The sequence below is a fragment of the Gallus gallus genome, chromosome Z, assembly GCF_016699485.2.
Source record: "Gallus gallus isolate bGalGal1 chromosome Z, bGalGal1.mat.broiler.GRCg7b, whole genome shotgun sequence".
Taxonomy (NCBI): Eukaryota; Metazoa; Chordata; class Aves; order Galliformes; family Phasianidae; genus Gallus; species Gallus gallus.
The window spans coordinates 45,589,068-45,611,353 of NC_052572.1; the positions used below are offsets into that span (position 1 = coordinate 45,589,068).

General features: G+C 38.5%; 1 long non-coding RNA gene across 1 annotated transcript; it reads left to right on the forward strand.

Moving 5' to 3' along the window:
- Positions 1 to 3,826: 3,826 nt before the first annotated feature.
- LOC112530657 lies at positions 3,827 to 20,327 on the forward strand. The gene is made up of 5 exons (XR_003072441.3): positions 3,827 to 3,897; positions 8,721 to 8,825; positions 9,146 to 13,102; positions 14,166 to 14,327; positions 15,598 to 20,327. It is a non-coding gene; the product is annotated as an uncharacterized LOC112530657 (long non-coding RNA).
- The last annotated feature ends 1,959 nt before the right edge of the window (positions 20,328 to 22,286 follow it).

The window sequence follows — 22,286 nt, forward strand, 5'->3', positions numbered from 1 at the left end:
GTCAAGATTTCCTTGATCCTGGACATTCCATACGCATAGGTGCTGTGACTGAGATGAGCAGTATGTGGTTCAGAGCCACCAGGAGCCAGAGGGGCTCTCCCTCAGCAGAGTTTTAGCTAAATGCCTCTGTGAAACACAGCTCCCATGCTCATCACTGAGCCTGTAATCATTTAGTTCTTGTGGTAACTTCTAAAAGAGCAGCCCACTCCTTTTTCAGCAAACTAATAATAATAATGAACAGTAATAATATGATCTGTTTCAAAAGCAAATGAACAGCCTACTAACTACCAGTTGGTGTCCAAAGAGCATTAGAACAGATTGTATCTTACGTTACTACAGTTTTTTTAATCCATATACTTAATTGCCTAACAGTTGACTGCGGTTTTCATTGAGTATAATCGTTATTACTGTAGCTTCTCTTCAGCACTAATACCAGTATTTCTGGCACCATATCTGTACATACTTCTGTAGTCAAGGGGAAATGAATCTTTGCTTGTTTGCAAGTTGCTAGAAAAGTTCCTCTGACCTCGCGGTGGATGCTGTCATTGTCACTTTTGTCCATGAGGTGGTGTTGCATTCTCTTACAAAGTGCAGTCATCCATTACAGTTGTATAGCTGTATTGCTTTCCAAATTTAGGGCATTTTCTTGGCCCATGTGATTTGTGTATATATTTTTTTGTGAGCTCCAACATGGACCTAGACCTTTATTGCCTCTTTTTTTTTTTTTTTCTTTTTTTTTTTCTTTTTCATTAGTGGACTTTGTTAAAAGATAATCCCAATTTGTGACAGAAGAATATTATCAGTCCTCTCGCCATACATCTTGGGGCTCAGTTTTGTGATATGCCAGCCTTAGTAGCCAAGGTGATATAGAGTTTTGCTATGTGAACCTATGGATATTCCATAAAAGAAGGGAGTTACTCTTTACCTTAATCACATCAATGGTCCAGTTCTAGTGCATATTCTTCTGCTTAGAACGTTATTAATATATTTTGCCTAAAACCTTGTCCTGGTTAGAAGTAGCTCAGAGCCCAAGACTTTGAAGCCAGTCTGCTGCATCCTTTTTCTGAACTTAAGTTTCTGAGCATAATTCTTCATCCCAGCATGACCACTTCCAGCTAGCTTCTATCAGAAATATTTAAAGGTACAGTTCAGCGAAGATGTGGCCAAACCTGGGGAGCAGAAACTTCTCATGCCAGCTTTGTCCTTTAGGCCAGTAATTCAAGAAATGATGTCTTCTGTCTGGACTGGTCAATTTCTACTGTTTAGCCAAACTCACTGCTTTTTTAAACATTACTTCACTTTCAGAAGTCCCTGTATTCTGAAGTTCTGAACTCAGCCATGCTTCTTCTCAGTCCAAAGGGGACTAAGAATAGGGATACAGTTTGTACCTGCAACTCCAAACTAGCTGTCCAAGCATGGGTTGTTCAGCACAGGCTTTTCTGGATTTTTACAATCATTCTGCCCTGCCCAGATGAATGAAAATTTTAGGGTATTTTTTTCTTTTCCTTCTTATATATATATATACAGTTGGCCTCCTTCTGGAGTGTTTCAGACACTTGTTTTCCTGTTTCCATTGTTGCAGATATGACTTGGAAACTTCATCAAATTCTGGTGTCTTCCCCAGTCTACTCTCAGTGATGCTGTTCTTCCACCAGTTTAACTAGGTTTGCCTCATACCATGTCCTGCTTAGAGATACTGACAATGCTTTGCAATCTTTCTTTTTTTTTTTTTTTCTATCCAAATGCTCAGTCATCACAGCAACCTATTCCAGCTAGTTCCTCCAAGAAGCACTTCAAGATACTGTTCCCTGCAGATAGCAAAAAGTAATTTCTCTGACGCCGACAAAACCTTCATAATAAATTACTACCTTGATTATCACCTCTTGGTGTGAAATTTAAGAAATACTTCCTTCTCAGCATTCTCTCCCAGCCAAAGATGGAAGTGAATGACATTTACTCATTGGCTGCTGATACTTGAATTCATCAAGGGTAAAGGGGTGGGGGTGCTTTTTGCATGAGCTGTAAAAATGCCACCTGGCTCTACGTTTGATGATGTTAGTTGGCTCAGGGACTCTTTACAGAAATAGAAATAATCTTTAATAAAGTTGGTTGCTCTAAGCTATTGGCATAGCTCAGTGCTTTAAAGTAAACTAGAGAGAAATATCAGCTCTGGCTTCAGGATTTGTTTCTGTGGTAGTGTCTGAACACCATAGAAATATTGCCTTGGGGGTGGTCAGTACTATTCAGAACAAAGGAGAAGAAAACATTAAACTTTCCTGTAAGACTTCCTCTGGTAATAGAGCTGAACAGGCTAAACTGCTTGGTGACATCTGCGAACCTAAAAAAGCTTAAGCTGTCAGGTCTGGTTTAGCCCTTAACTGGGCCTTCCAGTTCTCTGCTTAGCAATTGCCTCTCAAGGCAATCAAGAGTGCATAAAAATAAAAGCTGCAAGGCAAATAGGAGAAGAGACTTACTCCTGTTTCCTGTTCTCTTTTTTGCTGTTTTTGTTTGCCTTTTATTACCCTATAGGAATTTAGCCCCTATATTTAGAAAGAAATAAGAACAAGGGACTGAGTAAACTCTCTCATCTCTCCCCGTCTCTTCCCACTGGGATCAGACCGGAATTTGCGCTGTGGCCTGGACTCAGTTCATGGCAATGAAGTAAAGCCTCTGATGGCAAATCAAGAGAGCTTGCAAAAAGGGGAACATCATAGGGTGAAAATCGTGCCATCTCATATTTGTTCCATTTTTTTTTCCCATTTGTTGGAGATTTGCGTGTAAGACTTTGATGTGAACATTGCTCAGCACTGTTACCTTTCTCTCTATGAGATGGAACTTGACAGAAGATGCAGTGCAATGTGGCTGCACATTCTTCTTGGTGGGAACAGCTGTCAGAGGCCATAGCTCAAGCCCTACTGTCCTGGAGCTGCATGCTCCCCCTCCCAGCACTGATGAGCAGCGCTCTGCTGCACTGAATTATGTGTATGCCGCATTGCCATTTCTCTTTCTCTTGACATTCACTGCTTCTTCCTGCCCCCTATCCCTTGCCCTCACTCAGGGTGAACACCACATACCCCCAGATTGAGGAAGTACATCCGACTCACCTGGGTACCAGGCTCCTACAAAAGTGCAGGTATAAGGTGGATGTGTGCTTCATTTCTTTTTGCCCACTCATGTTCTGCCTGCATTTTGATGGAAATAGAACACTCCTGTATGCTTGCGAATATGAATCTGAATATGAGAGCACTGGAGACTTCAAGACTTCAAAAGGATTTTCTGTATCTTAAATATACAACCTATTGTTACTGATTTTGCTGCTGTTGTTGTTCTTTGCTGAAATTAAGCTGCAAGACAAAACTAGGTCTTGTGGGTGAAATTTCATTAGTGCTGCATTCTCTCAGCTAGCTTATAGCCCATTCATCTTTGCTACCTCTCTTAAGTCATTTGTATGGCTGTCACACTGCTGCAGCTTTTTCTTTTGGATTGTGTCTTCATTTCAGTTAATAGCTGAAATAGTTTTGTCTCTGTCAGAAAAGTTTGAACTGAAGTAAATATTTCTGAGCACTCTCTCTGGAGCATTGTCTAAGTACAAGAGCTTCTGATTTGGCTAATGAGATCGTGGGACCTTCCCTATGCAAGTGCCATGATTTAATTCCCTAGACCCATCCTGGGTCTCTGGCCAGTTTTTGCTTGCACTGAAAAGCAATTACAAATTGAGCAGTTGTCATACTCCTGCATGCTATATCTTTTTCTGTCCCCAGAGGCAGTCAGTGCCCACAATTCTGTTGTACAACAGAATCATCGTCCCCATCCCTCCCCCCCCAACAGAGCTTCTGTGATTCAGATATGAGCAGGACCATTGCAGCAGAGAGACTGGGAAGAGTGAGGATCTCCTGGGTAAGTTCTCAGAAGTCTGTTATCCCATACACTTAGGTAGTAACCTCAGCCTTTCCTACAGTACCATGCAAAGCAGGATTGTCCTGGCATCTTGGATCACATTAGTTAACTTTTCTTCAGGTTCTAATCAGTGCTTTTCTCACAATAGCTCTCTTATATGTAATGGATTTCTTCAGTCACCTCAATCTAATGATAAGCATTGAGATAAAGGGCCTCTGCTGTGCTGAGTTGTGGAACAAAAACTGAGATGTCATTGACAGCAATATGGGACAATAATTGGATATGGAAGCAGGAGCCCACCTGAGTGGCTACATGCTATGCAGGCAGCTGGGTCCGGGGAGGAAGAATAGGAGTGTCTCCTCTGGTTCTGTACAGATTAATGTCATAAGAAGCCAATGGATTTTAAACTTTAACGTGGTCTTTAAAATAGAACTTGTAGATTAAATACCCTTAGGCCCCCAGGTTATATGCCTCTACACCATTACATTGTGTTGCTGCAGCATCTCATTACTCTTGCTTCTTCCAGGATGGCAGAAACAAAACAGTGAGCTAAAGACTATCATATTAGTGCTGAGAATAGGCAAGTTATGTATTCTTTCTATTCATTTTCCCAAGAGCAGTTCTATTCTAGTGTTGCATCTCTACTGTTTTCAGTGTAGTGAAGAAGCAGGCCCAGACTTGCTTCTGTTTGCAGTTGATTGGCAGCTGTTATCAAGTCTTTCCTGTTGGGCTATATGTCTAGACAAAGACATAAACTGGAAACATTGTTTTTTGTCTCCTTCCTGTTGGTAAAGAAGTGTGAGATAGGCTGAGAATCTCGACAAGTGTCATTTGGCTAGGCAAATCTCAGCCAAACAAGAACTGGGAACAATGACACTCCCTCTGTTAGCCACAAGAGATGCTCAGGAGCTCTAGACAAAGGGGCTGAAATCATTCCTGGGATGGTCTGTACCTGTTCTCAGGATTTGCTGTCAGGCCTCAGACTCCAAGCCTTAGCTAAGAAAAGATATAATGAAATCAAACTTAAAAAACAACAATTATCTTGTTGTTCAAATGTACCCTTTCAAGTTACTGTTAAGGTTCTTGAATTTCGGTATCAATACCTAGTACTGACACTAGGGCCATGTATGGAGCCACATGTATGGAGAGACTTAAACTGAGGTGTTAGCTGTCAGCAGTTGCATTCTGCTCTAGTTTTGCCACTTAAAAATTGCTCACAGTTAAAAACTGTTTTGACTAAGTTAACAGGCAATTGTAGTACATCTACTTGCCGGGAAACCAACTTTCCAAAATATTTCAAAAATATTAAAACTTGCACAGAACTACAACTTTTATCAACTCTAACTGAATAAAATATGAAATTTATTTCTGGTATGTAAATAACTGTGGAGATGGAACAATCAAATAAGGACTCAAGGCAAATACATTTACTATAAGGAATACATTTGGCTGATATTAAAGCAAAACTCAGTTCATCACTACTTTTAAAAAGAACACATGAAAAAACTATTGACTTCTGATCTTCTTTTCCAGCATTCAGTTGAGTGAAGGTTCAGATATTCATTTGTTTTGATACTTTTAATGCTAATGCCTACTGTGCTGGCATTCTAGGATCTGCAGATGGACACATCATTAGTCATTTATATATAAACTTCTTAGGGGCGCATGCCTTGGCCGCTTCTACTTTCTGAATATGTTGCATGAAAGAGCAATACACTTCACTTGCCTACATCCTTCTAAAATACTGGTTGTCTGTCTGCTCAGAGGCAAAAATTAATGTTACCTTGTTGTGCTGAGCAAAATATTCTTTTTCCTTGAAAGCTAAATTAAATACTCAACAAAATCCTCCTAGTTTGCTTTTATTTTTAAACAAGACTCAGCTGAACATACGTTAAATTTCAGTAAATTTATGTGAGCCACTTTCCTCAGTCCTTATGATTTGGATCTTATTTCAAACTTGTCCACTTCCCTGTTCATAGGGTGACCTGTACACCTCCCTGTTCATAGGGTGAGAGAAGTAATCTCCTGGTTAGCAGTAAATTGTGAATCAGAGGCATTAAAAAAAAAAACAAAAAAAAAAAAAACAAAACAAGGAAGCACTGGAAAACGTGGAAATAATTTAGCAAGAGGCCCATTTGCTTTGACATTTGCTACCTCTCGTAACTTTAGTGCACAAGTAGGCTTGTTTGTTACCTTAGGAAGAAGCTGCAAAAACATCACAGTAATTGGTGCCACTGTAATGCTTTAGAAACCCAGTTTTTCTGCATCTAAGGAGAGAGTATGATGATACTGCTTTTTACGTGAGTGCAGGAGAACTGCTAGCTATCTAGCCAGCACCAGTTAGAGAACTGAATATTTTAATTACTTTTAATGTGGTATTTTAGTAATTAGTGCAGTCAATCAGCTCTTTCATATTGTCCCCCACTTAAAAATTCACATTTTATGAGATGATGTAAAAGAATATATCTGAAGTAAATAATAGCTTTGTTCAAGAATGGTCACTCAGGCTACAAGTTCCCGTGATAAATTTGATAAGCTCCACTCCCATTCTGGCCCTGTATCCTTCATATTTTACATAGGGACCTTCTTCCATACCTGTCTGAACACCACGTCATATAACTTGATACATATCAATAGACATACTGGCTTTAATGGGGAGTATTTTGAGACTGTTTTACAGTTCTAGTTTCAGAGTATGTAAGTTGGTTGGATGGTTGGACTTGATGGTCTTGGGGGTCTTTTCTACTCAATGACACTTTCAAGATACACATGGGTGAACAATAGAAATGCAGGAGAGAGTTAAAAGAAGGGCTGCAAAAATGACACAAAGGCTGGAAAATAGGCCTGAGAAGCTCATTTAGTTCATATTACTAGAGGTAGATGAGAGGTGACTTGTACTGAGGCAAAAAAAGAGATACTAGGTAGTCTGTAAGACAAAGAGATAGTGGGATTGAGTGTCTAGGAGCAATTTGACAATTTGACATTTGAATTTGACAATTCAATTGACAATGAATTTGACAATGTCAATTGACATTGACAAGGAATTTGACAATTTCAACATTAAAATAAGATGCAAATATTTAGCAGGATAATTAAACATTAAAGCTGCCTAGCAGTGAGCCTGGTAGACTTGCTGTTGTCTGGCAACATTAACACTTGATCATCTATCATGTTAGTTTGAATTCTGTAACCTGAATATATGGGTCAGACACACATCAAAGGTCTTGATAGCAAATCCTAAAAACATTTACTGAATGCAGCAAACGTGGATGAAATTTACTCATTAGTGACATTCAGTACATTGCTTCTGTATGCTGATAATGTATATATGCATACACAGGTCATTTTGGAAATTAATTTCAAAACTAAATGGCAGAAGCAAGCAAAATAAGTACATACTTGCATACCACTGTCCATCAGAGGAAAAAAACCTGCAACGTACTATCTTGATCTTAAATATGCTCAAATACAAGCAAACAGTCTGGTTAGTTAATAACACAGCTTGTGCAGGTATTGAGCAGTCCTTCTAGGTTTGTGACTGGCAGCTCTTTGATTTGTGAAGAATGAAAAAGAACTAATAGTGGGGTTATGCATTACAATAGGCTTCTGGAAACTCTTTCATCATCACTGTTTAGGATTAGAATTTAAGAAGAACAAGGAAGCTATTAAGGCCCCATAGCTTTGGAGATGTGCATGGGCCTGCAGAGCAGGAAACATTGGGTTTTCCTTCTCATCTGGTACTGTTGGTGAGGTTTCTGCTGTGTGCACTAACAAGTTTAACACATACATTTTTGCATACCACAGTTTCTTCTGAACTTGTTCGTTCTCTTTGGTCAGTCCCTTATGATTTCTGGTTCTTGCCTGATAGTTTGGGAGTGCTGTGTTTGGCAAAACGAGGAAGGAGATCGAGGAGAGAGAAGAAATGGACTTCAAAATGGAGGAAGATCACCATAATAGACTTAGCAAAGTCTTGGCCTGACTGTGTCATGAGAAGGATAATTGCTCTGGAGAGTAGGCAGGTTATATACTGAGACTGACTCTGCAAAGAGAAAATGGGAAGTGCTTATGTTGTGCATAAGCTGTAAAGAAGGTGGTGTGAATTTAGCAACTTGGGGTCTCTGTGCTATGATTTGTTGCAGCAGTGCATTTTGTGTGAACCTGCTAGGCTTACAAAGGATTTTGTACAGTTAAGCTGCTTCTATTTAAATAACATCTGTCTGACATCATTTAAATGAAACATAAAATACACACAACTGTTTCTTTCCCTCTACTAATATACATGTCTATTATGTGTACTCTGCCTCCATGGTCCTTGATGATTACTTCATAAACCCATGGAGTTAACAGCAGGGCATATTTTGCAGGACACATGCACTCCTTAGATGTTATGGTTCAACTCAGATAAAGGTGAAATGGTTTATAGAATGTGTAGCCTAGAAGCTGTTACTCAGAAAGGCTTTAAATAGTGATAGTATTCTGTAAAAAATACAGTTTGTGCCAGATAGGAAAATACAGTACAGAAAGTCCAAAGAATAGACCAAACTGGATTATGGTGATCTGTTTGGGCTAGTAAACAAACATATTATTAAATAAAACACTGTAACCAAAGGTAGAAACTAAAGTTTGTGCCAGCCAGCAGCAGTGGATTAACTGCTACAAAATTTGAGATAGTGTAGATAATTCCAGAATAGGTTGTTTTGGTTCAGAATTAAGGGAGTTATCTGCAGATTGTTCTTTGTTCTCTCCAGTTTTCTTCTTTATTTAAATTAATTTGTTTGGAAAACTGTTGTTATGGTAACATTTATTTTTTTTTCCAACGCCAGTTTCTATTAATCAGACTTACAAATTATATTAATATGAAGAGAAGGCCTTTCAGTAGTAGAAGGAAGCTTATGAACAGGAGGGAAGCCAACCTTATTTACAGTCTGGTAAGTGACAGGACAAGGGGGAACTGCTTTAAACTAAAGGGCTTAGATGTTGGGAGGAAATTTTTTACTCAAAGGGCAGTGAGGCACTGGCACTGGCTGCCAAGAGGTGCTGTGGATGCCTCGTCCCTGGAGGTGTTGGATGGGGTCCTGGGCAGCCTGATGTGTTGGGTGGCAACTCTGCCAATGGCAGGGGGCTTGGAACTGGGGGATCTTTAAGGTGCCTTCCAACACAAACCATTCTATATTTCTGTGATTCATATGATTCTATGAAATTGATATATAGAATTTGTTACCCAATTTTGTTGTAAATTTCTTCTTAGATCAGAAGAAGAGCATTGTGTCCTGAAGAGCAATTTGAAATGCATAAAGATTTTATCAGTAATGTGCACACAGCTCTGTCATTGCTGCTGGAAGGAGATCAGTAGGTGGAAGGGGTACAGGGATCACCGTTACTGACAAGTGGGAAGAACTTTGGAGATTTGCTTTTCTCCTGATCTGCATGTAATGTTTATGCTTCTGTTAGAAATATGAGAAGTACAGATGAAGACTGATGCTGATGAATGGAGCTAACTACCTGCTGCCAGTTTCACAGTAGTGTCTTCTTGCTAGAGAATATAGGATAGCTGATACTGTCACAGGAAAAAGTAAGCAAGGAGGTCATGTTTTTTTGTAATCCTACGCAATTACATGCTTTGTTTTTTTCAGGACTAACTTCTTACCTCTCGTCACAGCACTCATGATTATTATGGCCTTTAGAAATTTACTTCTGGCAGGAGGACTTCGGATTTGCATGTCGTCATATATTAAAATTTTTCAGTAGTAATCTTGTATGTGCTTATGACATGCATGAATGAGCAAAAACATTTGACTTGCAATTGTTATCCTTAAATAATTATTTAGGGACAAATAAGTGGCACATCTTATGTAAAGCAAAGAATTTACATTTAGTATAATTGAGAGTTTAATCATTATCATTCCAGATCTAATTATTGCAATGATGATAATGATAGTGATGATAATGATGACAATAGTGATGATGATGGTAATGCAGTTATTATACACTCACTTTTTCATTTCCTATCTCTTTTGCTGGTGTTATGCTCACTTTTCCTCAGTGCCTCTTGTTCTTAAGGCTGGTAGTTTTGTCCTGCTCATGGTGGGGTGCTATTTCTTCACTGGTAGGAATAGGTTGTTCATGTCTTAATGTTTATTTTTTTTATTTCTTCCTTTAGGGTTCACCTGTGGTAAGTTTTCTATGGTTACTTACAGGCTTTTTCAACTTTGTTCTTTCTTTATCGGTCTGAAAATGTGATGTCTGACTTTATTATGGTGTCCACCGCAAAATTCTTTGTTCTCTTATCCCTAAAATAAGGTTTGGGTTTTTTTTTTTTTTTTTTCTCCTTATTCAGCTGTTTGTTTGTTTTCTGGGTCCAGTCATTTATTTAACTCGATGAGTTAACATTGATGAATTGTTCATACCCATTGAGTACCAGTGCCAGTCCTCTGGCCAGTCTTCTACCCCACTTCCTCTTCACCCAATGCCTCTATAGCATGTACCATGCCTCTACTCTTTCTAGCCTCTCCTATTTTGCTAGATCTTTAATTCTGTACACAATATTATTATGCTAGAGTTGTAGATATCTAATTCTACACAAAATATTGGCTTGTTACTGATGTCTGTGCAACACTGTGGGTGTATCTTATGAAGAAAGCAAAATTGCTCTCACCACTAAACCAAGTGAAACAAAGAATTTTGGGCGGGAAATCTATCATTGTTCAGTCCTGAAGATTTTAAATAGAACATACATGGACTGTTATCAGCAATGGCAATATTATATTACAAGGATACACAGTTTCAAAATGCCTGGATTATTGCAATAAAGAAGCCTATGAAAATTGTTTCTTTTTCACCTCAAGGTATGTCAGCATTAACACCTCAGCCTTGAAGCTAGTTATCTCCTGCAATCCAGGATTCTGGGGAGCAAGTATCCCTACTGCAAGATTTGTTGCCAATGTTCTCTTGAAACAATAAAAAAATTCTCATTTTTGAAACAAATAAAAAAATTCTTTTTTCAGAAAGACTAATTTTTTTGGTTTTCTCTCTTTTCATCTGCTCAGAACAATATTCAAATTTACTACTTTGTTTAGGAAACTTTTTTATTTTTACAAACTGTGGCCAGTGGGTTTTCTATTTATAGGAATACAGCAAGCAATGGTGCATCAAAGGTCATAGATCTGCTCTTAAAAAATGACAGTCTTTAATGTCCGTATAGTTTCCTACTTATTTCGCACTGAATCCTGCAGCATCTTTTTTCTTATTCAATGATTTTGATACAACCTAGCTTAGAATCCAATTCTGTTTTGCAGATGGACAATGAAAATTCATCCTTTTTTCCTTCTCACCAAATGAAAACTATTTGGACATCTAGTTCAATTTCTAGAGCAGAAAGAAATGTTTGTGAAGTGGCAGGAATGATTTATGGAAGTCTATTTTTACAGCTGGACTATTCATGCTTGAATACGTTATGTGTAGGAGTGGGCCTGCTGTGTCTGTGTTCTGTCAACGAAGAGCCTTGTTTCAAGAATTCTCCACAATGTTTGTAAATGCATAAGGCTTTTTTTCCTCATAATAAATTAAAAGAACAAGAGTATGCATTTATATTTCTTGGTCACTTGCTCATTTAATTCCTAAGTGTACCTGAAATGTGTTATATGGATTTTTTACACTATTCTTTGGGCAATTCTGCACCACTGCTTGCCAGAGACTCTCTATGATATTAATACCTGCTTCAACAGGACTCAGCAAGTTATACTCCACATACATATGGCATGACTGGGAGGAACTGGTGTGCAGAAGTAAGAATGAACTACAAAATAATATCTTAATCTCATACCCCAGGTGTATGCTTTGAGGGAACTTTCAAACTGTTCATCACTGTAAGTTCAAAGACTCAGTTTGTGCTTCTCAGCTTATTTCATCAGACCCTATTAGATGGTGGAAAGGAAAAATAAAAAGCTGACATGAAAGTAGCTTCAAGTTGCATCTGCCACATTAAAGAGATTCTGTCAAAATAGCAGTAAAACAGCATTCATCAGGAGATATGCTGGATTTATCCCGATAAGGATAACTTTCCTCTGCTTGTGGACAGGATGACTAGCAAGGCACGCACACACAGAGGCAGTGAGAATTAATTAGTGCCAAGCCTCCAAGTAAACAGAATTCTGCAAGATTAGATCTCAGATTGGAACAGCTAGAGATATTTCTTGGTTGTGTGTTAAGCCAAGCAAACTGAGATTTTGAAGCTCAGTACACAGGATTTCTCATTTGTTTATATTTCTTTTAAAAAATGTTTTGGTACACACACAAAAAAAATCTTCTTGTAAGGATCATTGGGGTTTTCGAAGTGCAACTGTATTTAGCTTCATTTCTTTGTCCTTTGAGATACTTCCTAAAGTATGCTGATCTATGATAGAAGCTAAATTAGTCCTGCAAAAAAAATCTTTTATGCCATTCATGTATGTTAAAAGGAACCCCTTTTATGCTTGTTTCTGTAACACTTTCTTGACACTGCTGAATGGAACTAGTTACCCCCCAAAAAACAGTGTTTTAAAAGTTCCTTCCCTTTTTGTCAGTCTCTGGACAAATTATCTGATTCTCTAATGTATAGGAGCAAGACCTGCTAATAAGAAAGTCAATGCAGCATTTCTTGATTGATCAAAGTATCCTGTGAAATTTCAGTCCTGGCAAAACTGGACTAAGCTAATTTAAGTAACTTACAATCAACTGCAGTTTTCGCAACAAGAAGGGCTCCTTGTTATTCCTAGCATGGTACTGCTAATACTTAAACTGATTATTTATGTATGAAATGCTAAGAATCCACATTTTAGGGTTGCTGCCTTTAAAATCTTTGAGCTCTAAAGACTTTCTTGGGAATTGAACCATGTTTCCAGTCTGCTGATTTGCACAGAGGAAAGATAGGAGCTTTGGAGTGTTTAATGGAATTGAGTTTCAAAAATGGCATTAAGTTTGTATCACTAAACTTTTTATTACCTGAATCAGAAATTAAAAACCAACAGTAAACAGGAGTACTGATTTTTTTTACCTGATTTTTAGGGAAAATTGAAAAAAAAAAAAAACTTAGCTTTCACAGTGTTGCTTACAAGTTGTCCTGTACTTGCCCACAGGTCACTGTGAACCATCTAACTTCATCTTAAAACCTGACTAGTGCCTCAGAGCTGAACAAAATTGGCTTTGCCAAGAAGCCTACATGTCATCTGTAAGTACTGAGAAAGGACTCAAAAGTCAGATCTGTCTCTGCTCTTTTTTTCCCCCCTTGCAGCAAGTCTTTTTGCAGTGACTCATGGGCAGTCTGATATGGCTTCTGTCTTGGGACAGGAGTCCTCCCTGCTGCAGTTACCACGGAGACAGCAGTCAGACAAACAATATGTTAATTACTTAGCCCAATCTATGGCTTCATTTTTTTTTTTTTTTTTTTCAACAAAGTAAAGGTTTTGAAGCAGGGTCAGGCTCAATTTTCTTCTCAGCATTTAGCTCTGGCTCATCTGGCTCTTGGGCTGGACCCAAGCTCCATCTCACTCTGTGTGGCAGTCAGTGGTTCAGTTCAGTCTTTGTGACTAAGATAATAAATGCTGTCACACAGGCAGCATTTATTATTATAGCACAAACTGAATTTGTCTCTGTTACTTGCATGTTCAGTTAATAACAAAAGTGTTTTAAGATTTATATTCCTACCGCACTGGTGCCAGGACTACATTAAATGGTAAGACTGCCTGATGCTGGACTTCTCTGGGTGCTGGGCAAAAGCCAAACTTTGTGTCTAGCTAGTCCTTTTAAGGACACACTGAATAAATCTATAACAGAAGTTATGCAAAAATCGTAAGTATGATGAACTTAGTGTTATTTAGGAGATTCTTCCTTTTGCCTTGCTCCAAAAGCTTTTATAGCTGGGAATTTACTCGGTTACTTAGGGAGGAAGAAAGCAACAACTCAGATGTGTCTTTTGCAGAACCTGTAACAGCAGGATATGTTCCACACATCTTGGCAGCCTGAGTTATTAAAGTCAGTGAGACAACAAGTTGAGTGTTGACAGATTTAAAACTTCCCTCTCAAACTCTTTGGTAGGGAATTACATCTCAATTCTGATTAAGGATTCTCTATAGTACAGACTGACATATAACATTACAAGCAAATGGTGGTTACATATGTAATAAAAAGTGAACAATAAAATAATTCAAGCATTAGATAAGAATTATCAATTTGAACAGCAGGACAAAAATTATTTTTGTGATGTGACTGTAAAGAAAAGTTTGTGATTGCAGGGTCAAAGTCCAGTCATATTACACCTGGAAATGTTTGACATCTGCCTGTATGTCTCCTAGTCATGGCAGAAGCGTATCAGTCTCAAAATAAAATCTACTATACATCACTGATAATTTGCAAAGTGCCTACAAGTGAAGCAGCAGGACAGGACTACATAAGAGGTATGATATGGCTTAATGGCAAAGTAGCTGTCAGTGGGTAATAAGTATTTGAAAGACTGAAGCGTCAGTAATACTGCAAAACCCTAACTTTATTTTGGATTCTTATGACAGAAAGATTTGGAAATGATAATGCTTCTGTATTTCAAGAGTGGCAATACTATGTCAGTATGTGTGATGGCGCTGCTAGGAGAAAGCTGCTACAAAGTATTTCAGCACTGAGCACTGGGCATGTAAAATGTGCTGATGTGCTGACTCCTTTGAAGCATATTGTGTCTTAATCACAGCTAATCAGCTGTGATTAATCACTCCAGTTGTTTCTTTGATATTTCATAAACAATGTATAGTTGTTTGAGTCATGTGTCTGCTTAGGCTGTGTTTAATAGAGTACATAATAGCAATAAGTTATTTATATAATTGACATGGTACCTATCACAAGCCAGTAGAGCAACTTCAGTAGCCAGTAATGAGAACTTCAGGGCCCTTCAGTGTAAGAGAGTCTATTTGGCAAGAAACCACAGTGAAGTAAGGCTTGCCGGTTCACTAGATCTGTTCTCTCTGGATAAGGCTAATTAGAAAAAAAAAAAAAAAAAAAAAGTCCACATTTGATGTATATCAGCAGAAGCTTCTTCCAATCAGGGGTCCATAGAACACATGAAATATTTTCTCTCTTTCAGCCCTCCTCTTGCCTTTCTATCTGTATTATACATGCAGTTCTTCCACTTCTGCTTTGGCCCTGCTCAGCTTTACTGCTATAAAGACTAAAGCTTGGCATGGTTACCCTAGATAACTCTATAGGCTGGAATGGGTGAACCCAGTTCTCACTGCAGGCATTAGAAACCAGTTCTCACTGCAGGCATTAGAAACCAGAAGGGATTACTGATATCATTTTGCAGCAGGAGGAAGGGGACAGAAAGTTAGAAACACTTTAAAGGCTAAAAATGAGTCAGAGATGAAAAGCCTTTGGAAGCCCCTATACTCCGCAAGGGTAATTAGAGGAAATTTTATAGTACAAAATCTTTGAAGAGCCACCTTTTTCTTTCTAGGAGAGGTAAAGCAGGGAATTTTCTGTAACACCTTGACCCCTGATGGCTGACATGAGAAGGATCCACATGTCTGAGATATTGAATGTTCAGTGGAGTTCTACTTCTTTCATGGCAGTTTCCTTATTATTACACATTACTGACCCCTCCTCTTGACATTTTATTTATTTATTTATTTATTTATTTATTAATGAAATTTTACCACAGGAATATTTTTCTGTTTCTTCCAGTTTCACTGTTTCACTACCTCATTGAGGTAGACATCAGTCCAAGTGGGCCAAGTGGATTTGAGCTTTGAACAGAAGTACTTCACATCTCAAGAAACAGTTGACGATTGATTCTGCAGTGCAGCAAACTGCTTGTGAAAATGGTTTGAAAGGATTTTTGCTCTTGTGTGATGAGCCGAGGAAGTTTCCAGCCACTAGAGGAATGGTGCTTGGAAAATTTTTCTAAGAAGATGAGTGGACTAAAAAGTTTATCTTTTTTTGAGTTCTATCCTTACACAATAACAATAAAATTCAACTATGTAGGTCACTCCAAAAATAATGCTTCCTATATTTTTGTGTGGAAACTACAAGAAAGAGTGGAAGAACACTATTTTATAGAGCAAGTTCTCAGCACAAAACATGATTTTTTCAACATAGTTACGACCATTAGCTATGGTTTTTCACCAGCAATGAACAAAACCCTGCATACTATACAGTTAAAAATCTGCAGCAGTGCAAGTGACCCACTGCGTCACTGTGCTCACCTCCACTGTTTGGTTTCCATAAACACTCAACAAGGGTCAGTAAATGTTCATGAGTGCCTTTTTTTTCCATATGGAGGAATTAAACAACACACCTTTGCTTCATATATACTTTCATGTCAGACGCTGTTTTGTCAGACTGCCTCTCTGATGGCACCTGTTACATGGCAACAACATGTGATGGAATACTGGTGGGAAAGTTCAAACTCTACTGCCATGCCACCAACATCTGCTTCTGACATCATGAGCCAACATAATAAAATAGGAAGCATTACTTTCTGAGCAGCCCTTGTATATTTCAATAAAAACACTGTTTGAAACATACTTTATTTTGCATATCTGATTTTGAAAAGTACTGTCTATTCTAATCACAAAGCATACAATGTCACCTTAGCCATGTTATTTAGTATTTGTTTTTTGTTTGTTTGTTGTTTGAAAATAGCAACACTGCTCTGTCTATCATCTGTTTTCTGATATGCTCAGAAGCATATTAGAAGTCTGCGGGCTTTAATGACTGATTTGTAATAGTTTTGATATCAAATTTTACTAAATAACAATTTGAAATGATTTGAAATTTTGAAAATATTTGAAACTTCATAGAGCTGTGTTTTGCACATAGCTCAGCAGAATTCTATGGCTGTGATGACCTGATTCTCCCAGGTGTTTCATGCTGCAGGGCATTTTGGCAGGATGGCTGCATTTCACATGGTTAATTACCATGAGCACAATGGTAAGATGCTGTTCCTCTTGATGAATAAAATGTGGGCTCCCCAACAGCTATTGTAACCGTGATAAACAGGACATGATGCCCCTGATAACTGGGGTAGGCAGGAGTGCCCGACAACCATCTGCTACCATGCTGTGGAGAGGATAAAAACCCAAAGAATTCTGAGGAAGAGCGGGTAACCCCTCCACTGAACTGCAGCCATACTGGTCAACAAGGCATCACTGCCTCCCTACAAATCAACAATTGTTGGATCCATGGTGGTGACTATCCCTGCTCTGTAAACTGTTTGCTAGAATTTTTCTCTTTACTATCACTAATTTCCCCACTTTCCCCACACCCCTGAGTTACTTAGAACTTGTAATAAATCAATTGGACCTTTTTGCTGCCTTCATCTTCCTGTGGGTATATGTACATATATAGATATATATTGAACCATCTCCTCCAATATTAGAGAAAGATACCCATATTAACATTTAGAGACTGAAAAAAGACCAAGCTGCTTTGATTTCTTGCATTATCTTAATTTTCACCAAAATGGCTCACTTTCTTACAGAAACACCCATTTCAACAAGGAGCAGAAGAATTCAACTTCACTTTGGCTGTAGATTGAATTATCTTAAAAGATGGAGTGTTTTTTGCACAGACACATCTGGGATGATGCTTCATTTCTCTAGCTGTTTTTATATTACCAGTCTTTAAGAAAAGAAGACCCAACACAATACAGAATATATGAAAATGAATAGGCCCATACATTATAAGATAAATAAACACTCTTCACTAAAGACCACAGCTGTTCTCAACTTAGAGCTAAATCAGAGTATCAAATAATAAGCATTTTGCCTCAAATCCAATATGGCAAATATTCTCTGCAACTCAGAGCAATGTTATTTGTCTTCTGCATCGTTTCTGTCTAGCACTGACCTTCCTAGCAGAGAAACATTGTATTTCAGCAGCAGCTGTAGAAGTATACAACTATACCTATGCCTAATAAAGATAGCAAAGTTCCAGTTTTCATCCGTGCCTCACTTCTCAGTGTGCAAACTTCTCAGTGTACTTAGTGCTGCTGTGCCTCATAGCAAGGCTGAAATAGAAAACCAACTTTTTGTCAAAATAATCAATACTTAAAGAACAATGAGAAAACAATAGCAACAAGATCACTGACGCAGCGTTCATGTTTTTGGTAAATGCATTTACCGATATCATTTGAATTTACCAGTCAAATATCAGTACTTTACTTGGCAATTTGAATGTTTTCATATACTAGCTTTTAATCCATACTGATTAGCCAACCAGATTTAAAATTTCCTAATTAAATGAGAAGGGAATGATTTAGATAGAATTCTGAAAGCTGTTAATAGTAGCTAGGAACTTGCAGATAGGCACTGGGGTTGTCTGTGAGAGCTCAGATACAGGACACTGAGTTGAATGACCGTGTGCAGAACTTAACAGAACTTAGCTGGTACCACAGTTTATCACACATTCCTCTTTGTTCCTGTTAACAGTTTTATAATTTTTATTATTTGTATTCCACATCATAACAGCATGTAGTGCACTGTGAGCTAAAGGGTTATTGCTCCGGTTTCATGGATTGTCAGTATTTCCAGGGACATGATTCTCAGAAGAGAAGAACTACATATCCCAGAAGACTTCACTGCTCCATTTCCATTTCCATTTAGAGGGAAAGACAGAACTGCTCATAAGTCACAAATGTTTTTTGGCCCATCTCCCTTCCTTTCCCCTTTTTCCCTCTTCCCTGTTTCGCAGGGCATGGGTCTATGTGTCACGCTGCCCCATAAGTCACAGAACTGGGCTGAACCAGCTCATAAACCTTTGACATTTATTGGTGCACTGGCTGGAAAAAATGCTTTTAGAATTAACCAGAACCTCTCTGTACTCTCAGATAGCTTCAGGGGAAAACTTATCAGTGCTGCAGGACTTATAGTGAAAACAAGACCTTAATGTCCAAATAGACCGCCAATACTATGGGATAATTTTAAACTTTGAGAGTGCTGCGCAATTTTTTTTTTGTTTTTGTTTTTGGTACTATGCCAACTTTCTTCTGTAAAGAGAAAGAACTATATTTGCTTTCTCTTGTAAAACTGTCTTGCATGAGATTGCATTCCATCATTTTTCCTCTTTTAATACTCAGAATGTAGTGGGCATTTATTAAGTACCCCACTCTGATTTATGGAGCTATATGTACAAATAATAAATTAAAAATGCTGATGCAAATACCAGCATGGTGTCTGCATTCAATCAGGCATGAACTGGACATTAAAAGGTATGTACCAAAGGGAGTTGCTAATTTTACAGAACGTGTGATTTTTAATCAGTCTTCCAGACTCTCCTTTGAATCTATTTTGCATTTTTTGAATGCTCACCTGATGATCATGTTGTCAAGTCTCCCTGAGTGTACTCTTCGTCATCTCGTAGGATATAAAGAACATCCTCTGCACTGCTGCAGGAGAGAGGCCCCACTTGGAATCTGTGGCAGAGAGCTTCAGGAGGGACCTGAGGCCAAGCCCTGGGATTCTGCAGTCGATCTTACAGGAGGTCCATAGAGTACTACACTACAACTTAGAAGGAGATATTAGCTGTGTATGAGGGGGTTCTGAAGTAACCAGTTTCTGAACTGGTTCTGAAGTAACCAGTTCTGAAATGCATCTCCTGTTAGCACCTTGACTGCTAGTGTTAAACTGGATGTACAAAGGAAAGGTTCCCTCCACATATCATTCTACTGATGCCACTTGGAGTAAGTGGATTGTGTTGGTTACACAAAAAGTGTCAGTCATCCAGGAATCTTAGAAGTGATCATGGACTGGCCTGAAGGTAAAAAGTTTGGAACATCACCAGCAGAAGAGGTATCACATGCTAAAGAGGCCCCACCATACAATGAATTACCAGAAAATGAAAAGAAATATGCTCTGTTCACAGTTGGATTGTGTCGTACCGTGGGGAAGCATTGCAGATGGAAAGCTGCTGTGTGGAGCCCCACATGACAAGTTGCAGAGGTCACTGAAGGAAAAGGAGAATCAAGCCAATTTGCAGAGGTAAAGGTCATCCAGCTGGCCTTAGATGTTGCTGAATGGGAGACATGGCCAATGCTTTATCTTTATACTGACTCATGGATAGTGGCAAATGCCTGATGGGAGTTGGTTACAGCAGTGGGAACAAAATAACATGCAACAAAGGGATAAATCTATTTGGGCTGCTGAACTGTGGAAAGACATTGCTGCCTGAATAGAGAATATGGTTGCCAAGGTGTGTCACGTAGATGCTCGTGTGACCAAGAGTTGGGTCTTTCCAGCTTCTGGAAGGGGCAAACATCTTTGTGGAACAGTTTTTGCTCAGGGACCTGAGCACCCACTTGGCGGGTGATGCAGAAAAATGGGAATGTTCAATGTGTACCAGAAGGGAATTTTATGCTGTGGGAGTGCAGTCACTAATTCCATGTATATATACCTATATATATATGTATGTTTGTTTCTAATGGATGTTAATTATTGCTTGTATGCATATATGTATATTAAGCATGATGTGGTGATGCGGAATAAGGCATGGAATGTCATGGTTTTATAACTTTCGTTATTGATATTCCACATCATACCATCATGTAGGGCACTGGGAGTTAAAGAGTCACCACTTCAGTACCATGGATTGTTGCTGTTTCCGGGTACCTGGTTCCCAGAATAGAAGAACTACATACCCCAGCAGACTTTCTTTTCTGTTTTCTTTTCAGAGGGAAAGGTATAACTGCTGGCAAGTCATGAGATGGCCTTTTTTTCTCTTTTCCCCTTTCTGTTCATCTCTGGAATGTGTGTGCTCCCTAGCCATCTTGCCGTCAGCATTAGATTAAGGCCTTCAGTTTTTGGCCACCCTCTCTCTCATTTTATTTGATTTATTTGTCTCAATTCCAATTATATTGTGTTATATTGTGTTATCTTGCATTCTGATATCTTATGTAGTAAATTAATTTGTTTCTCCTCAGATTGTCATTGCTGTTTCATTTTTAGGCCCTTCTGCCTACCCTTTTTCCTTTCTCCCCTTTCCCCTTTCCTGGAGTGTGGGTCTGTGGGTCCCCCCACTCCACTAGTCACAGAACCAGGCCAAACCAGACTGTAAACAGTTGACACCTGTCCTGTCTAGTTGTGTCTCTAAACCTACCCTGCATATGCATGTGATGTAGATCAAACTGATTAAGCTCAGATGATTGTATTTAAAGCATATCACTGCTGTCATAGTCATTTTCTGAAGCTTTTCTGAGATGTTGCTGCCACCCACATTTAACCTTGTACAACAGGACTTCTCAGCTGTACCAGTATTCAACTCCTACTTCTCAAGTTGTCAAATAGCTTCTCAAGCAGTTAAAAGCCTTAAAGAGTTAGCAGAGTTTTGCCTTCAAGCTGTTTGCAGGTAGCTAAAATGTAGTTACGCAGAAGAGGAGAGGAAAAGATAAAAATGTGTTATTTATTGAAAGAGATAGGCAGATCTCATTAAGTGATATGTTTTAGGTGGTAATTAAAATTGTGTAGAAAGGGAGAAGAAACTCCTTTTCATCTCCTCCTGTTCTGTTGTAGTAACATTGATAGTACTTGGCTGTCCCTCCTACACTGCTCATTGCATACCTGTTAAAGTTCCAAACTGCTTCTCAGTCTGCATGCAGACATCACAGCAGAACTCCAGCTACATGTAGATGCATGTACCTGCAAGTGGTTTTACAAATATTTACAGTGCATTTGCTACATATTTTCCTGCTTGCATGCAGAGTTCCAAAGATTCTATTTCCAGTTTATGTAACGGTATTTTTAAGATTCAGTTCTAGTTCTCATATACAGTACAGAAAGACTTTGAGTTAGTTTGTACCTCATGATTTGTAAAAAATTTTTGAAGCATTCTTCCTAATTTACTCTTCAAATTAAAAGCTCCTGACTAAGATTACTTCTCTTAATGACAGAATGTGTCACTACTGACTTACTTTTTTATCCCCTAGGCAGTTAATTACACAAGTCTCCTATGGTATTCAAATACATGCAATGGAGAAAAAAAGCAAATAAAATAAAATAAAATAAAATAAAGAAATACCAGGCTGCTAATATTAAATGATGCAAATATAATTTAATGTCTTGTGTTAACATCTCAGGGCAGTTCTAATTTTACACCTCTCTTCTGCTTTCCTCAGTTCCATGTTAACATTCTTGGGATAGGCTGGCAATGACTGTGCTGTAATTCCATTTGTAGTTTCACGGATCTTCCAGGATATATGTGTAAATAGGGAATTACTACAATACAGTTCCATTACAGATGGCACATTGTATCCTTAGTTCTTGCTGCCTACATTAGGCACAAATGCAATAAACTTCCATGTTCTGGGATCCAGAACTTTAAATCTGGTATCCAAAGCAACACTCAAAAAATGCACGTATGCGTCTTATGAAGATTCTAGT